General features: G+C 41.2%; 1 non-coding gene across 1 annotated transcript; it reads right to left on the reverse strand.

Annotated features, from left to right (window-relative positions):
- Positions 1-418: 418 nt before the first annotated feature.
- On the reverse strand, positions 419-525 carry LOC114914977 (small nucleolar RNA R71). The gene has a single exon (XR_003802816.1). It is a non-coding gene; the product is annotated as a small nucleolar RNA R71 (small nucleolar RNA).
- Positions 526-17137: the final 16612 nt, after the last annotated feature.

Consider the following 17137-nt stretch of genomic DNA (forward strand, 5'->3'; position numbering starts at 1 on the left):
GGTTGAAGAAGGAACAGGCACTCATAATGGTGGACATGGACCAGCTAGGCATCCTAGAAGGACCCTAGGTGATTATGCACAACAACATGGTCCTAGGCATTTCTCTAGCATTGCAGCTCCAAATACTTCTAGAGCCATGGAGATGAAGCCTGCCTTCCTTACTTTAGTTTGCTCACAACAATTTGCTGGCCTTGATCATGAGGATCCATACTCACACCTTTCAAATTTTTATGAGCTATGTGGAACAATGGGAATTCCTGAAGGTGATGAGGAAGCTGTATATTTGAGGTTGTTTCCATTCTCTTTAACAGGAAAAGCTAAAGTTTGGTTACAATCTCACCCAAATCAAAGTTTGACAAGCTGGGGTGATGTGGAAAACAAGTTTGTGAATGGATTCTATCCTTCATCTAAGTATATTAAGGCCAAATCAGAAATCACTACCTTCAAGCAAGGTGCAGATGAACCATTTTGTGAAGCCTGGGAGAGATTTAAGTCATTGCTCAGAAAATGTCCTAACCACGAGTTTGAGGATATAGCTCAACTTAACTTCTTTGTGAATGGAATCAAGCCTGACGTGAAGATGTTATTGGATGCAGCAGCTGGTGGCACCATGATGACTGAGTCCAGAGGCGGCCACTCAAGTCATAGAATCTTTGGCATCTTCTGATCACCAAGCAGAGCATGGAAGACATCAATCTCATAAAAGAGGAGTTCTTGATCTTAGTACTAATGATGCAATCCTTGCTCAGAATAAGCTGCTATCTCGACAGATTGAAGCACTGACTAAGCAGATGGCCAAGATTCCACAACAGCTTCATGCTATTGCTTCTTCTTCAACTCAAGCAAATTCTTCTTTAAAATGTGATTTTTGTGGGGGAGATCATCCCAATGGTCACTGTTCTGAAACTCCATATGAAGAAGAGGTCAATTATGTGGGCAACCAACAAAAAGGAGGTAAATTTAATTTTCATAATTATAATACTAACAATTATATGCAGGGAAATCAAGGTTGGAGGAACAATAACAACCAGGGCTATGGATGGAGGAATGAGGCTGGGCCATCCAATAGGCCACCACAGCAACAACAACAACATCAGCCTGCTTATCGTTCCATGCATGAAAGAACCAGCAAATTGGAGGATACTCTGAACCAGTTTATGCATGTATCTATGAACAACCAGAAGAATACAGAGGCATCCATCAAAAATTTGGAGGTGCAGGTGGGTCAGCTAGCTAAACAATCAGCTGACATGTCTGGAGGCCCATTCTCAGCCAATACCAAGACTAACCCTAAGGAGCATTGCAAAGCTATAATAACAAGAAGTGGGAAGGTAGTTGGTGAAGATGTTGGAGTGAGTGAGAACAATGAGGGTGTTGAGAATGGGGGAGAAAATAATAAATTGAAGGAGGTTGAGGAAGAAAGTGAGAAGAATGAGGGAGAAAACAATAAGAGTGAGAGTGTAAATAGTGAGAAAATAAAAGAGAAAAATGAAGTTAAGAAGGAGAAGAATAAAAAGAGGGGCAAGGAAGTCAATTCTACAGTTCTTGTAAAAAACTTACCTTACCCTCACGCTCCTTCCAAGAAAGAAAAAGAAAGGCAATTCCTGAGATTTCTGGATATCATCAAGAAGCTCCAGATTAATATTCCTTTCACTGAAGCCATAGAGCAAATGCCCACGTATGCTCGGTTCATGAAGGAATTGTTAACTAAGAAGAGAAGAGTTCTTGAAGAAGAGACTGTGGAGCTTGAGGCAGGTTGCAGTGCTATTATACAGAAGTCTCTACCTCAGAAATCCAGAGATCCAGGCATTTTCACTCTCCCTGTATCAATCGGTAATCTATCAGTGGGTAAGGCACTCTTAGACCTTGGAGCCAGTATTAACTTGATGCCTTTATCCATGTTGAAGAAGATAAGAGAAGTGGAAGTGAGACCTACAAGAATGACCCTACAGTTGGCAGACAGATCCATTAAGCTTCCACATGGCATAGTGGAAGATATGATAGTGAAGGTTGACAAGTTCATGTTCCCAGTTGATTTTGTAGTGATGGACATGGAAGAAGATTTGAAAGTCCCATTGATTCTGGGTAGACCTTTCATGAAGACAGCTAGAGTTATCATAGACATGGATGATGGAAAGCTGAAGGTGAGAGTTCAAGATGAAGAGGTGAATTTCAATGTTTTTGAAGCAATGAAGTTTCCGAAAGGCAATAAGGATTGTTTCAGAATTGATGTGTTAGATGATGTGTATTTGGAAGCTCAAAGCAATTTCAAGAATTCATCACCATTGGAGAAGGCTTTGTCTATGTTTGATGATGAGTTGGATAAAGTCATAGATGAAGAAGTTCAAGATGTTATTGATGAGATAAATAAAAGAGAAAGTTCTCCTACTTTTGTTCAGTCTAAGGAGGAATTGAAGAAGGAGGAAAAAGATCAGATAGTAAAGCTGGAATTGAAGCAATTGCCACCACAATTAAAGTATGTCTTCTTAGAAGAAAATGGTGGGAGGCCAATTATAATTAGTAGCCAGCTTTCAAAAGAGCAGGAGGAGAAATTGATTCAAGTTATAAAAGCCAATGAAGGTGCTATTGGTTGGACCCTATCTGATTTGAAAGGGATTAGTCCTTCCTATTGTATGCACAAGATTCATATGGAGCAGGATTACAAACCAGTAGCCCAACCTCAGGGACGCTTGAATCCAACTATGAAAGAGGTGGTGAGAAAGGAAGTTATCAAGTTGCTTTAGGCTGGTATGATTTATCCTATTTCTGACAGTGCTTGGGTTAGTCCTGTTCAAGTTGTGCCTAAGAAAGGAGGTATGACTGTGATTTGTAATGAGAAGAATGAATTGATTCCCACTCGTACTATGACTGGGTGGAGGATGTGTATAGATTACAGGAAGTTAAACCAGGCCACAAGAAAAGATCACTACTTATTGCCTTTCATGGATCAAATGCTTGAGAGGTTCGCAGGGCAAGCTTACTATTATTTTCTGGATGGTTACTCAGGTTACAATCAGATTGTTGTGGATCCAGAAGACCAAGAGAAGACAACTTTTACTTGCCCCTTTGGTGTATTTGCATACAGGAAGATGCCATTTGGGTTGTGTAATGCACCAGCTACCTTTCAGCGTTGTATGTTTGCAATCTTTTCTGATCTGGTGGAGCAATGCATAGAAATCTTCATGGATGATTTCTCCGTGTTCGGCTCGTCTTTTGAAGTTTGCCTTAATAATCTTAACACTGTTCTCAAGCGGTGTGTAGAGACTAATTTGGTGTTGAACTGGGAGAAATGTCACTTCATGGTCAGAGAGGGCATTGTTCTTGGCCACAAAGTCTCTCAGAAGGGCATAGAGGTAGATCCAACCAAGGTTGATGTCATCTCTAGGCTTCCCCCACCGAAAAATGTGAAAGGAATCAGAAGCTTTCTGGGACATGCTGGATTCTACAAGCGGTTCATTCAAGATTTCTCAAAGATCGCTAAACCGCTTAGCAATCTCCTTGTGAAAGATGTTAAATTTCAGTTTGATGATGATTGCTTGTCTGCTTTTTCATTATTAAAACAAAAATTGTGTTCAGCACCTGTAATCACTAGCCCTGATTGGAATTTTGATTTTGAACTAATGTGTGATGCTAGTGACTATGCAGTAGGTGTTGTTCTGGGTCAAAGGAAAAACAAGATTTTTCATGTCATACACTATGCAAGTAAAGTTTTAAATGAAACTCAAATGAATTATGCAACCACAGAAAAAGAACTACTTGCAATAGTGTATGCACTTGAGAAATTTCGTTCTTATTTGATTGGTTCTAAAATTACTGTGTTCACTGACCATGCAGCTATCAAATACTTGCTAACTAAATCTGATTCCAAACCAAGGTTGATAAGATGGATTCTGCTGTTATAGGAATTTGATTTAGAAATAAAAGACAAGAAGGGCTGTGAAAATCACATTGCAGTTCATCTGTTAAGATTATAAAATGAAGAGGTGACCATACTTGAAAGTGCAATCCATGAGGAATTTCCAGATGAGAAATTATTCTCTGTGCAAGAAAGACCTTGGTTTGCTGATATGGAAAATTTTAAGGCAGCTGGGGTTATTCCTGAAGATCTTAATTGGCATCAAAGAAAGAAATTCTTCAAGCATTCTGCTTACTATGTATGGGATGATCTTTATTTATTTAAGATTGGTGCTGACAGTTTGTTGAGAAGGTGTGTTTCAGGTATAGAAGTCAGGGATATCTTGTGGCATTGCCACAATTCACCTTATGGAGGTCACTACAACGGAGATCGCACAGCAGCAAAGATCCTCCCGTCAGGATTTTACTGGCCTACTATTTTTAAGGATTCTCATGAACACTGCAAAAATTGTGATAAGTGTCAGAGAGCTGGAGGGATTTCCAAAAGACATGAGCTACCTTTGCAAAATATTCTTGAAGTTGAAGTCTTTGACTGTTGGGGAATTGATTTTGTCGGACCACTTCCATTGTCTTATTCTAATGAGTACATTCTGGTTGCTGTGGACTATGTCTCTAAATGGGTGGAAGCAATGGCAACTCAGAAGGCTGATGCACGAGCGGTGATCAAGTTCTTAAAGAAGAATATCTTTACCAGATTTGGAACACCAAGAGTGCTCATTAGCGATGGTGGTTCTCATTTCTGTAACACACAACTGAAGAAGGTGTTAGAACATTATGGTGTCAGGCACAAGGTCGCCACACCATATCATCCTCAAACCAATGGGCAAGCTGAAGTATCCAACAGAGAATTGAAGAGGATTCTGGAGAAGACAGTGGCCAGTTCTAGGAAGGATTGGGCTTTGAAGCTAGATGACACACTATGGGCCTATAGGACTGCATTCAAGTCTCCTATTGGGTTCTCACCATTTCAGCTTGTCTATGGTAAAGCCTGTCATCTGCTAGTGGAATTGGAACACAAAGCATTTTGGGCTTTAAAGGCCTTAAATTATGATTTGAAGGCAGCATGGGAGAAAAGAAAGCTTCAATTGCATGAATTGGAAGAAATGAGGTTGCAAGCCTATGAGTCTTCTAAGTCCTACAAGCACAAAGCCAAGATATACCATGACCAAATAAATATGAAATTGATTTGTTAAAGCTCAAGTATGAATAAATATTACGAAGATAATCATTCAAAATAATAGATTGTTTCGATCTTTAACAAAAACTTTGGTTAAACTTAGACGTCATGCGGCAACAATACTCTTCAATGCCTAAAAAAATTGAAATTTATTAATTTATAATTATAAATTATAAATTAAAAAAATACAAATATATAAGATATTTCACATCATCACCAAAATTATCATTTTCGTATTTTTGCAAACGTTTATTTCTCAAATCTACATTTTTGTCAATTTATTTTTGCAAATGGTGTTGGTAAAACTTAAACTCACATGGTTGCACTCATATACACAAAGAGGCATGACACAGTTGTGGCTAGTGAAAGGAATGATATTAGATTTAGGATTTCTATATACTATTAGAAACTTGTAGTATTAATATATATATATATATATATATATTATTTATTTGATTAAATTAATAGATAATAGGTGGGGATGTGGCTGGATAGGGTGGAATGGGGTGGATACCATAGTATTTAGATTTATATCCCACTTGTAGATATTTTTGCACATATCCATAGGGTTTGAGTACACTTTGTCATCTCTAAGTGAGATTAAGAATCATCCACCTCATTCCCAACACAAATTCACATGAAAGGATATAAAATATAAAAGAAGTTGGATTCGATCTCAAGTCCTACTTAATAAAGCAAAAAGACTTAACCAAATGTATAATCCTTATGAGACAATTAGTATTTTAATCTATATAATAGATAAAATAATATTTGTTTTATATAATTATAATTTGTAATAAAATAGTATAATAATTTTATGCCTATACAAGTTTTAACCTTTTAATTTGTAATATATAATGTATTTATCATTTAGATTTAGATATTATATAAGTATATATTGATAAATATGTATATAAATATTTCAAAAATATTTTAACATAATTATGAATATATTAAAATAACTTTATATTCACATATATCTTATATTACATTAGTTTATATAAATGTTTGTTTTTAAAATGATGGAAAAGAAGATACACACTAGAAAGGAGTTGAATAATGTATATTAAAAACTCGCTCTTTTCACAGTAAAGTAGTAAAAATGAAAACGGATGAAGTAGTGAAGGTGATCAAACGAAGCACTCAAAAGCAAACGAAATGGCACAAGTGTTTTTATACTGGTTCGTCTCCAACCTAGAGACTACGTCCAGTTCTCAATCCAATCAGATTGAGTTCCACAATCTTCAATAAGATACAAGTATTCTTTACAAGCCACTTCTTACTAAACACCAAGTATTCTTTACAAGCCACTCCTGACTAAACCCAAATATTCTTTACAAGCCACTCCTAGCTAAAACCCAAGTATTCTTTCAACAAGCCTCTACAGGCTCAACTACTAAGTATTATTTTGCACATGTCTCTCCAAGTTCAACCCTTATAAATAAATTTGAAAAGAGTTACAAGTATAGTTTCGTCTCTTCTAGATGTGATTGCTATGAAAATACAACACAAAAAAAACTATATATGAGATTTACAATGAAGATCTCCTTTGTAGTGCCTCTGCTTCGTTCTTGAAGTTTTTAATCAGTTTGAACTGCTCAGTGAATGTTGAATGTTTATTATAACTCCTTTTCTTTTTATGTGTTCTCATATTCTCTTTGTAGAATGAAGGCTTGATCCTTGTCGCCACCCGCCGAAACGGACCTTGGCATTCGCGACGATGGTTGGACTCTTTTTAAATTTTGAAAAATGATGGATTGTTAGAACGACTTATTCTCAAACTGAGACCTCATCGAACTAACAATTTTATTAAATGATTCACCAATCCATGTTAATCCCAAGCGGGACCCTCCATGGATTAGTGGTTTTCGCAAAAAGAAGGGTTCTTGGAGTCGCCACCAATGTTTTACTCAAAACATTGGAAAAAGATATAAGGCAATTGATTTCATAAATCAACTTTGGCCATTACAACCAGAGTCGGGTAAGGGAGTCGGTTACGTGCGGGGAAGGTGTTAGCACCCTACAACGCCCCTTTCGGGTTCCCTATGACGGATTATTTCATAAATAACAGTGTAAAATTACTAAATTACCCCTATTTATTATAAACGGCTATGAATAAGATATCTACATGATGAATAAATTAAACATGCGATGCAACAATCAAAAAGCAGTAAAAGGAAGGATTTTGAAGAAGAAACCTTTGAAGCGTGCTTTTATATATTCAAATGTTAGGAGGCTTTTTGGCGCTCCCTCCCACTACACGCTCGCTCGCTCCTTCCCTAAAAATTAATCTTTACTATGGAAATCAAAAAGATTTCCCTTCGACTAGTTCGAATTCTCAAGCTAAATGCTCAGAACTCAAGAACTTCGTCGGATCGGCTCTCGGAGAGAATTCTAGGGCAGAACACTGCTCAAAAACCCCAGAATACTCAAGAAGAGAGTCCAAGAAGTGTGGAAAAGTGTGGAATGATGTCCAAATGACGTGCTATATATAGGAGTGAGGCGCAGTACGGCCTCTGACATCAATACGGCCCGTACTGAAGATTTGAACTACAGTACGGCCGTATTGAATTCAGTACGGCCGTACTGAAGTTTCAAAAACTTCAATACGGCCGTATTGGTTTCATTACGGCCGTACTGAAGTTCAAAAACTTCAATATGGCCGTATTGGTTTCAGTACGGCCGTATTGTAGTTCAAATTGTTCAGTACGGCCGTACTGAACTTCTAGGAGGCCGTATTGAGCTTCAATTCTCCCACATCCTTATTTTAAGCTACTCTAAGACCTCTAAACCTACAGATAATCATCCTAGGGTCTTCCAGGAGTCCTTCTGGCTGACTTTCCTTTGGTCTTCGAGAGTCTTTGAGTCTTATTTCCGACCCGGACAATTTTAGGGGTCTACAGCTGCCCCCCCTTTACTTAGTCAAACGGCTTTTTGGTGTACCGGTTGACAAGTAACGGAGTTGACCCAATTGTCCGGGGAGTAGGCCATCCTTCTGACTTGTAGTGTCTTCCGGTGGAAAATTGTTGAGTAGCCTCTCCAGGTTGAGTATTAGTCGTCGCCTCTCCAGGCTCGTGCATACCTCGGTGCTTCTGACAACCTTGGTAGCGTGAGTTTGCCCTCTCCAGGGTTAGCTTCGCTCGACACCCGAGCCGGAAGCTGCATACCTCCGTGTTTTTGACGACGGGGTAGTGTGAGTACCGCCTCTCCAGGCTTAGCTTCGCTCGACACCCGAGCCGGAAGCTGCATACCTCCGTGTTTTTGACGACGGGGTAGCGTGAGTACCGCCTCTCCAGGCTTAGCTTCGCTCGACACCCGAGCCGGAAGCTGCATACCTCCGTGTTTGTGACGACGGTGGCAGTGTGAGTTTGCCCTCTCCAAGGTTAGCTTCGCTCGACACCCGAGCCGGAAGCTGCATACCTCCATGTTTTTGACGACGGGGTAGTGTGAGTACCGCCTCTCCAGGCTTAGCTTCGCTAGACACCCGAGCCGGAAGCTGCATACCTCCGTGTTTTTGACGACGGGGTAGCGTGAGTACCGCCTCTCCAGGCTTAGCTTCGCTCGACACCCGAGCCGGAAGCTGCATACCTCCGTGTTTGTGACGACGGTGGCAGTGTGAGTTTGCCCTCTCCAGGGATTTGCAATGACTTTGTCTCCACAGTCCACGATGCTGCTTCGACGGTTGTTTTTGCTTTTGATGCCGCTGAGGGCTGGATAACGCAGGGATCCGTCTGGGGGATGTGCAGTTACTCATAGGTTCTTGTGTCCCAACTTTCCATTGCGTAGTTGGTACCCATTGGGGAATTTCTGATTCCTTGGGGTTGTCGCCACCGGCCCAAACGGGCCTCGGCGGTCGCGAAGACGGTCGAGCTCGCTTTTATTTTAGTTTTGAAAATGTATTGGATTATTAGAACGACTTGTTCTCAAACTGAGACCTTGCCGATCTTATCCAATTTATTTATTAAATGTCTCACCAATCCATGTTAATCCCAAGCGGGACCCTCCATGGATTAGTGGTTTTCGTAGTAAAAGGGTTCATGGAGTCGCCACCAATGTTTTACTCAAAACATTGGAAAAAGGGATAAGGCAATTGATTTTATAAATCAACTTCGGCCATTACAACCAGAGTTGGGTAAGGGAGTCGGTTACGCGTGGGGAAGGTGTTAGCACCCCACAACGCCCCTTTCGGGTTCCCTATGACAGATTATTTTTAAAAATAATAGTACAAAATTACTAAATTACCCCTATTTATTCTAAACGATTATGAACAATATATCTACATGGCGAATAAATTAGATATGCTATGCAACAATCAGAAAGCAGTAAAAGGAAGGATTTTGAAGAAGAAACCTTTGAAGCGTGCTTTTATATATTTCGTAAAACTGGGAAGCTTTTTGGCGTTCCCTCGCTCTACAAGCCCGCTCGCTCCCTCCTATAAAATTTTGACTACGGAAATCCGGAGGATTTCCCTTCGACTAGGTTCGATCCTCAAGCAAAATGGCTCGGGGCTCAAGAACTTCGTCGGATCAACTCTCTGAGTGATTTCTAGGGCAGAACACTGCTCAAAAACCCCAGAATACTCAAGGAGAGGGTTGAAACTATGTTCAAAAGTGTGGAATGACGTCCAATTGACGTCATATTTATAGGGAATAGGCGCAATACGGGCTACAGAATCAATACGGCCGTATTGAAATTTTTGAACTTCAATACGGTCGTATTGAAGTTCAATACGGCCGTATTGAAATTCAGAAATTTCAATGCGCCCGTATTGAGTTTACTGCGGCTGTATTGAAGCTTCAATACGGCCGTATTGATTTCAATACGGCCGTATTGAAGTTTCAGAAACTTCAATACGCCGTATTGAGTTCACTGCGGTCGTGTTGAAGCTTCAATACGGCCGTATTAAGTGTAGTACGGCCGTATTGGGCTTCATTCCCTCCACTTCCTTATTTTAAACTACTCTAAGACCTCTAAACCTACAGATAGCCATCCTATGGTCTTCTAGGAGTCCTTCTGGCTGACTTTCCTTCGATCTTTGAGGGTCTTCGAGTTTTATTTCCGACCCGGACAATTTTAGGGGTCTACAGCTGCCCCCCCTTTACTTAGTCAAACGGTCTTTTTAGTGTGTCGATTGACAAGTAAAGGAGTTGACCCAATTGTCCGGGTAATACGCCAACCTTCTGACTTGTAGTGTCTTCCGGTGGAAAATTGTTGAGTAGCCTCTCCAGGTTGAGTATTAGTCGTCGCCTCTCCAGGCCCATTGCATACCTCGGTGCTCTGGACATCTGGGTAGCTGAGTATTGCCTCTCCAGGCTTGTGCATACCTCGGTGCTCTGGACATCTGGGTAGCTGAGTATCGCCTCTCCAGGCTTGTGCATACCTCGGTGCTCTGGACATCTGGGTAGCTGAGTATCGCCTCTCCAGGCTTTGTGCATACCTCGGTGCTCTGGACATCTGGGTAGCTGAGTATCGCCTCTCCAGGCTTGTGCATACCTCGGTGCTCTGGGCATCTGGGTAGCTGAGTATCGCCTCTCCAGGCTTTGTGCGTACCTCGGTGCTCTGGACATCTGGGTAGCTGAGTATTGCCTTTTAGGCTTGTGCATACCTCGGTGCTCTGGGCATCTGGGTAGCTGAGTACCGCCTCTCCAGGCTTGTGCATACCTCGGTGCTCTGGACATCTGGGTAGCTGAGTATCGCCTTTTAGGCTTGTGCATACCTCGGTGCTCTGGGCATCTGGGTAGCTGAGTACCGCCTCTCCAGGCTTGTGCATACCTCGGTGCTCTGGACATCTGGGTAGCTGAGTATTGCCTCTCCAGGCTTTGTGCATACCTCGGTGCTCTGGACATCTGGGTAGCTAAGTATTGCCTTTTAGGCTTTGAGATGATTTTGTCTCCACAGTCCACGATGCTGCTTCGACGGTTTTTTCTGATTTTGTGCCACTGAGGGCTGGATAACGCAGGGATCCGTCTAGGGGATGTGCAGTCATTCACAGGTTCCTGTGCCCCAACTTGCATTGCATTGTTGGTACCCATGGGGAATTTCTGACTCCTTGGGGTGTAGACACAGATGCTCTTTCTCTCTGAGTTGAGCGATGCCTTATGTTTGGCTGACGTCCTTTGACGTTGGTGGAGTATCCCGGTTTATCCTTATTCGGGTATCTCTTTTTGATTTTCTGATTTTTGCTGCCTCTGTGTAGGCTGTTATCCGCTGGGGATTCTGGATGTTGATTTTGTCTCCACAGTCCACGATGCTGCTTCGACGATTGTTTTTGATTTTTGTGCCACTGAGGGCTGGATAACGCAGGGATCCGTCTAGGGGATGTGCAGTTACTCATAGGTTCTTGTGTCCCAACTTTCCATTGAGTAGTTGGCGCCCATTGAGGAATTTCTGTTTCCTTGGGGTGTAGACACGAAGATGCTCTTTCTGAGATGAGCAGTGCCTTATGATTGGCTGACGTCCTTTGGACGTTGGTGGAGTATCCCGGTTATCCTTATTCGGGTAACTCTTTTTAATTTTTGGATTTTGTTGCCTCTGTGTAGGCTGTTATCCGCCAGGGGATTTTGTCATTGGTTGTGATTGGCCTCTTCTGTTAGGCAGATCATCTTGATGTTCAATGATAGGCTGAGAGCCGGATTCCGCTTGGGGAATGATTATTGATCTTTTCAATTTTTTTTCTTTTTGAAGGGGTGCCTCTTGAGTAGGCGACTGGGGATTTGAAGTTCAGTGTTCGGCTGAGTGCCAAATTCCGCTTGGGGAATGGTTATTGATGTTTTTTGATTTTTCTCCTTTTGCAGGGATGCCTCTGAGTAAGCGACTGGGGAATGTGGGATCTTATGTATCCCAGAGTATTATTCAGGAAGCCTCTGCAGGCTTAGCCTCACTCAGCGCTTGAGTCAGAGAGCTATCTTCCACTGAGGAAGTTTTAAGTCCTTTGACTAGATATACTGCTTGGGTGATCGTGCTTCCATTGGGAATGTCGTCGATCTTGCTTTGATAGCTCTCGCTGGGGATTCGTTCCGTGAGCTTGAGTTGAGGTTTCTCTGGGGAGTATTATTTCTGCGAGCCTCTCCAGGCTCAATTATTCTTTGATGTGGAGTATTATTTTGGCGAGCCTCTCCAGGCTCAGTTATTCTGAAAGAGTATTATTTCGGCGAGCCTCTCCAGGCTCAGTTATTCTGAAAGATGTGAAATCTTTGTCTTTTTTTTTTTTTTTTTTTTTTTTTTTTTGTCGACTTTTGACTTTTTCTGTATTTTTGCCTTTTTTGTCATTTTTTGGCTTTTTCTGTATTTTTGCCTTTTTTGTTGTTTTTCGGCTTTTTCTGTACAGAAATGTCTCAGTTATTCTGAGAGAGTATTATTTCGGCGAGCCTCTCCAGGCTCAGTTATTTTGAGAGTATTATTTCGGCGAGCCTCTCCAGGCTCAGTTGTTCTGAAAGAGTATTATTTCGGCAAGCCTCTCCAGGCTCAGTTATTTTGAGAGAGTATTATTTCGACAAGCCTCTCCAGGCTCAGTTATTCTGTGGGAGTATTGTTTCGGCAAGCCTCTCCAGGCTCAGTTATTCTGAGAGTATTCTTTCGGCAAGCCTCTCCAGGCTCAGTTATTCTGAGAGTATTCTTTCGGCAAGCCTCTCCAGGCTCAGTTATTCTGTATGACGCTGTTGATTTTCTGAATCTTTGCATTTTGTTTGCTGCTGTCATACACAAGCAATTTTTCTATTTTTTCTATTTTATGCAATTGCCTCATGATAAGGTCTTTAAATGTGCAATTAATATGTGTGATGCATGCAATACAATTTTTTATTTTTGTTCATTTATTTAGAAAAGTGAGTGGCTCTCCCTATCCTCTTCTTCTTGGAGGACTTTCTGTCATTGACGCGAGGGAGTATTTTTATGAGCCTTTATGCAGGAGATTTATGGATTTTATAGGAACCCCTCCAATTTTCTTTATTTGACCGATTATTAAGAGAGTTTCGTACAATTTTTGAAACATCAATTTAGAGGCATAATCACATGGTCAAGAGAGAAAAGAAATGAATAGATATTTTATTGATATTCGCAAGTGTTTTTACAGAAAGATATACAGAAGGAAATTTCTGAAGAATGGCTGGCCAGGGTAGGCTATATACATTGGGCTTAACAATTATATCTGTAATTGTTGCTCTTTACGTTCCCCTAATTGCTTCGGCCTGAGCCAGGAGTGTAGATGCTGCAAGATGCTTGCTTCTAGAAGATAATCACTTGAATCGCCTTTCGGTTTTCGATTCAAGCGATCGTTGCTTGCTTTGCTTTTACATCTTATTCTTTTGCCCCTAACTTTTGCCTAGGACGTATCCTAGCGGGGATGATTTTGCCGTTGTTTTGCCTAGTACCCTTGTACTGGCGGGCTTTTTATTTTGCCCTAACTTTTGCCTAGGACGCCCTTTTTGGGTTTTCATCCTAGCGGGCCTATGCAAGCAACGTCTTCAAGCATAGTACTTCTTTACCACGTCAGTGTTGACTAAGTATCGAAGTTCTTCTCCATCCATGTTTGTGAGGATCAATGCTCCTCCTGAGAAAGCTCGTTTTACCATGTACGGTCCTTCGTGATTTAGGGCCCACTTTCCGATTTTGTCCTTTTGAGTTGGTAGTAATTTCTTCATTGCCAACTCTCCCTCATGGTAGACTCGAGGGTGGACTTTCTTGTCAAAAGCCTTCTTGATCTTCCTCTGATAGGCTTGACCATGGCATATGGCGTTCAGCCGTTTCTCTGGGATAAGGTTCAACCGGTCGTGTCAGCTTTGAACCCTTTCTGCCTCGGAAAGTTTTGCTTCCATGATTACCCTTATATAAGGTTTTTCGACTTCGACGTGTAGAATTGCCTCCTGAAGTCCTATAATCATGAAGAGCAAAGGGTAACATCTTGTGTCAGTCTTTAAATGAGACAACCATCTTTTGCACTATTTTCTTGATGTTCTTTTTGGTTGCCTCGACTGCCCCATTCATCTTTGGCCGATATGGGGAAGAGTTGTGGTGTTGGATCTTGAATTCTTGGCTCAGTTCTTCCACCATTTTATTATTCAGATTAGATCCATTTTCAGTGATGATTTATTTCTCCATGCTTCCACTAGATTATTCTAAAATCTTTTGGGACAAGAGAGAAAAGAAGGGAAAGATATTTTTGTTTTGAAGTTTGTGTTTTAGAGGGGATTTATTTTTCAAAAATGGTTTTTGTAAGAATGTTTGGCCAAGGTAGGCTTATGTGTTTAGGCTTGTTTGATTAAACACTTATGAAGTTAAGAAAATCTTTGTTTATTGACGTTGTGATTTTGACAACTTGGATAGCTGCTCTTGAACCTTTCTTTTTGAATTCGGTTCATGGTACCATCATGGATTTCTTTTGTTTTTTGATTGTCCTTATTTTTGCCTAAAACACCCTTTTGTGACGTTTTAGCGGACTTTTGTTTTTGTTCATTTTTGCAACCCTAACTTTTGCCTAGGTCACCCTTTTGTGGGATTCCTAGCGGGTCTTTTGCTCTTATTTTTGCGCAGACCCCTTTTTGGGTTTCCCGCCGAGCTTCTTTTATTTTAAAGGATTTCTTTTTATCCATGATGGCACTTATTGAGGCCAAGAAAAGGTGCTCCAAGTTGTCACACACACTTCCACATAAAAATGATGTGGGTTTATTATTATTAAGATGATTTTAACCTCATTCATGTTTATTCAAACAGGGTTAAAAAATGTGGTTTAGAATTTTATTATAAGCAAGAAAAGAAGCAATGAGAAAGAATGATTTTATTATAATCATAGTGGAAACATGTGTCCTTATTTCATCACTGATATGGGTCCCAATGTTGACCTCTTTCAATTCTTGACCCTGCCCCAAATTCACGGTCTCCAATTTCTCTTGACACGGTTGGAGTAGACGAGTTTCTTGATCCAGCAGTCTTTGCAGATCCGGAGAGATGGTCTCCTCATCACTGTCCAACTCAACCCTTTTATCCTCAACTTTTGGATCCCGGTCAGAGCGAACAATTACAGACATAATTATTTTATTGGTTCTGTTTAGGTTTAGAATTTATTAATGTTAATGAGAGAGAGAAAAGAACAAAATAAGAGAATAATGTGTGAAATATGCCTCTTTATTGATATATATATGTAAAACTGTACAAAACCCTTATTTACATGAAAAGGTACTCATGATCTAGGGTACTGATCACGAGTCCCTAAGAGAAAAGAAAAATATGGAGGGGCCCTATTGTGGCTTGCCATTCTCTACTCCTGCTTTGGTAGAGGATTCTTGCTCACATCGGGTGCTGTCGAATCGAAAGTGACCCACCCAGCATCAATAAGGTCTTGGACCTTATATTTGAGAACTCTACAGTCCTCCGTTGAATGCCCCGATGCCCCCGAGTGGTATAGACATTTATCTTGTGGTTTGTACCACTCGGGGTAAGGTGGATCCTTATCCTTTAGTGGAACGTAAGCTAGAAGATGAGCTTCTACTAGCTTCGGCAGGAGGTCGCTATATGTGGTCGGAAGCTTATCAAACTTCCTCACAGGCTTGTATTGCGACTTTCCCGACTTCGAAGTGGAAGAAGATGGAGAAATGGTTACAGCGTTGACTCCTCCCTCTTTCTTCTTCCCGAAGATCTTCTTAGCCTCGAATGATTGGGAAGACTTAGCTAGCTTCCCACTTTTCAATCCTTGTTCCACCCTTTCCCCAATGGTGATGATGTCCGAGAAGAGTGTCGTTGTGTTCCCTATCATCTTGTCATAATAGGGACCAGTCAACGAATTGATGAATATGGACACCGTCTCCTTGTCCGACAGCGGGGGCTCTATCTGTGCCGCCAACTCCCTCCATCGTTGGGCGTACGCCTTGAAAGATTCATCATTATTCTTGCTCAAGGCTTGAAGATCTGACCTATCGGGTGTTAGGTCTATGTTGTATTTGTAGCGCTTGAGAAAGGCGTCGGCCAACTGCCTCCATGTGTGTACTAGATTTCCATCTAGCTGCATATACCAGTTGAGCGCGGTATCAGCTAAGCTCTCTTGGAAGCAATGGATCAAGAGCTTTTCATTTGTGGCATATGCAGCCATCTTGCGACAGTACATGGTGAGATGACTTTTGGGGCAAGTCGATCCCACATATTTTGGGAAATCTGGCACTTTAAATTTGGGAGGGAATTGGATGTCCCTCACTAAGCACATGTCGGCGGCATCTTTGATGTCAAAATCATGCCCCTCCATAGCCCTTAGCCGATCCTCTAGGGCGTGGAATTGTTCTTTTGAAACTTCGGGCTCTTTAATCATGATTCCAGCCCCAATAGGTATGGCATGTGGAGGATCTTCTTCATGCTCTTCCTCCTCTCCTTCATGATGGGACCCATGGTCACTGTGATGAGATCCATGGATGTTGTGATGACGCATGAGTTCCAACATTTGCGCCATCTGCTCTTTGAGCTGTGAAAGCTCGGTCGTGAGCTTCTTGTTTTGTTCCTCTAGCGCTTCCATTTTCTTGATTTTCTTTGCGCGTGTGAGGACAGAGAGATGACCAGCCACTTTCTAAAATGAATGTTTATTCTAATTAGCTTATTTATGATATGAATACACTCTTGATGTGAGCTTGATAATCTTTCATCTTTGAGGCGCTGCCTTTTTAAGATGAAAGTTTATCACCCTCCCTAGGCTATTATCTCTCCACAACGGAGAATCTCAATAGTCACGGGTCTCTTTCACTCACATCGAGAGGGTATTAGTGAACCTATAAATGATGATGAGGATGCATGAGGTATTATTGATAATGATGCCTATGCTCCTTACTTTTATTATATTTCCACACATGGTCTTTCCTCTCATGTCATGGTATTTTCATGCATGGGGATTATTCTTTAGACCTTATCACGAGGTTTTATTAATGCACAAACAATTGCACATAAGCATTTACACAAACAATTCACTCATCCACGAACAGTCACGAGCGAATCACGAGGTAGGGGTCTCCTGCAGAAAAGTGTATATTCAAGGAGGATCTAACTGTTCTCACTTGGTCAAAGGCCCCCAAG

This window comes from Cajanus cajan, chromosome 7 (genome assembly GCF_000230855.2).
Source record: "Cajanus cajan strain Asha chromosome 7, NIPB_CcT2T_4, whole genome shotgun sequence".
In the NCBI taxonomy this organism is placed as follows: Eukaryota; Viridiplantae; Streptophyta; class Magnoliopsida; order Fabales; family Fabaceae; genus Cajanus; species Cajanus cajan.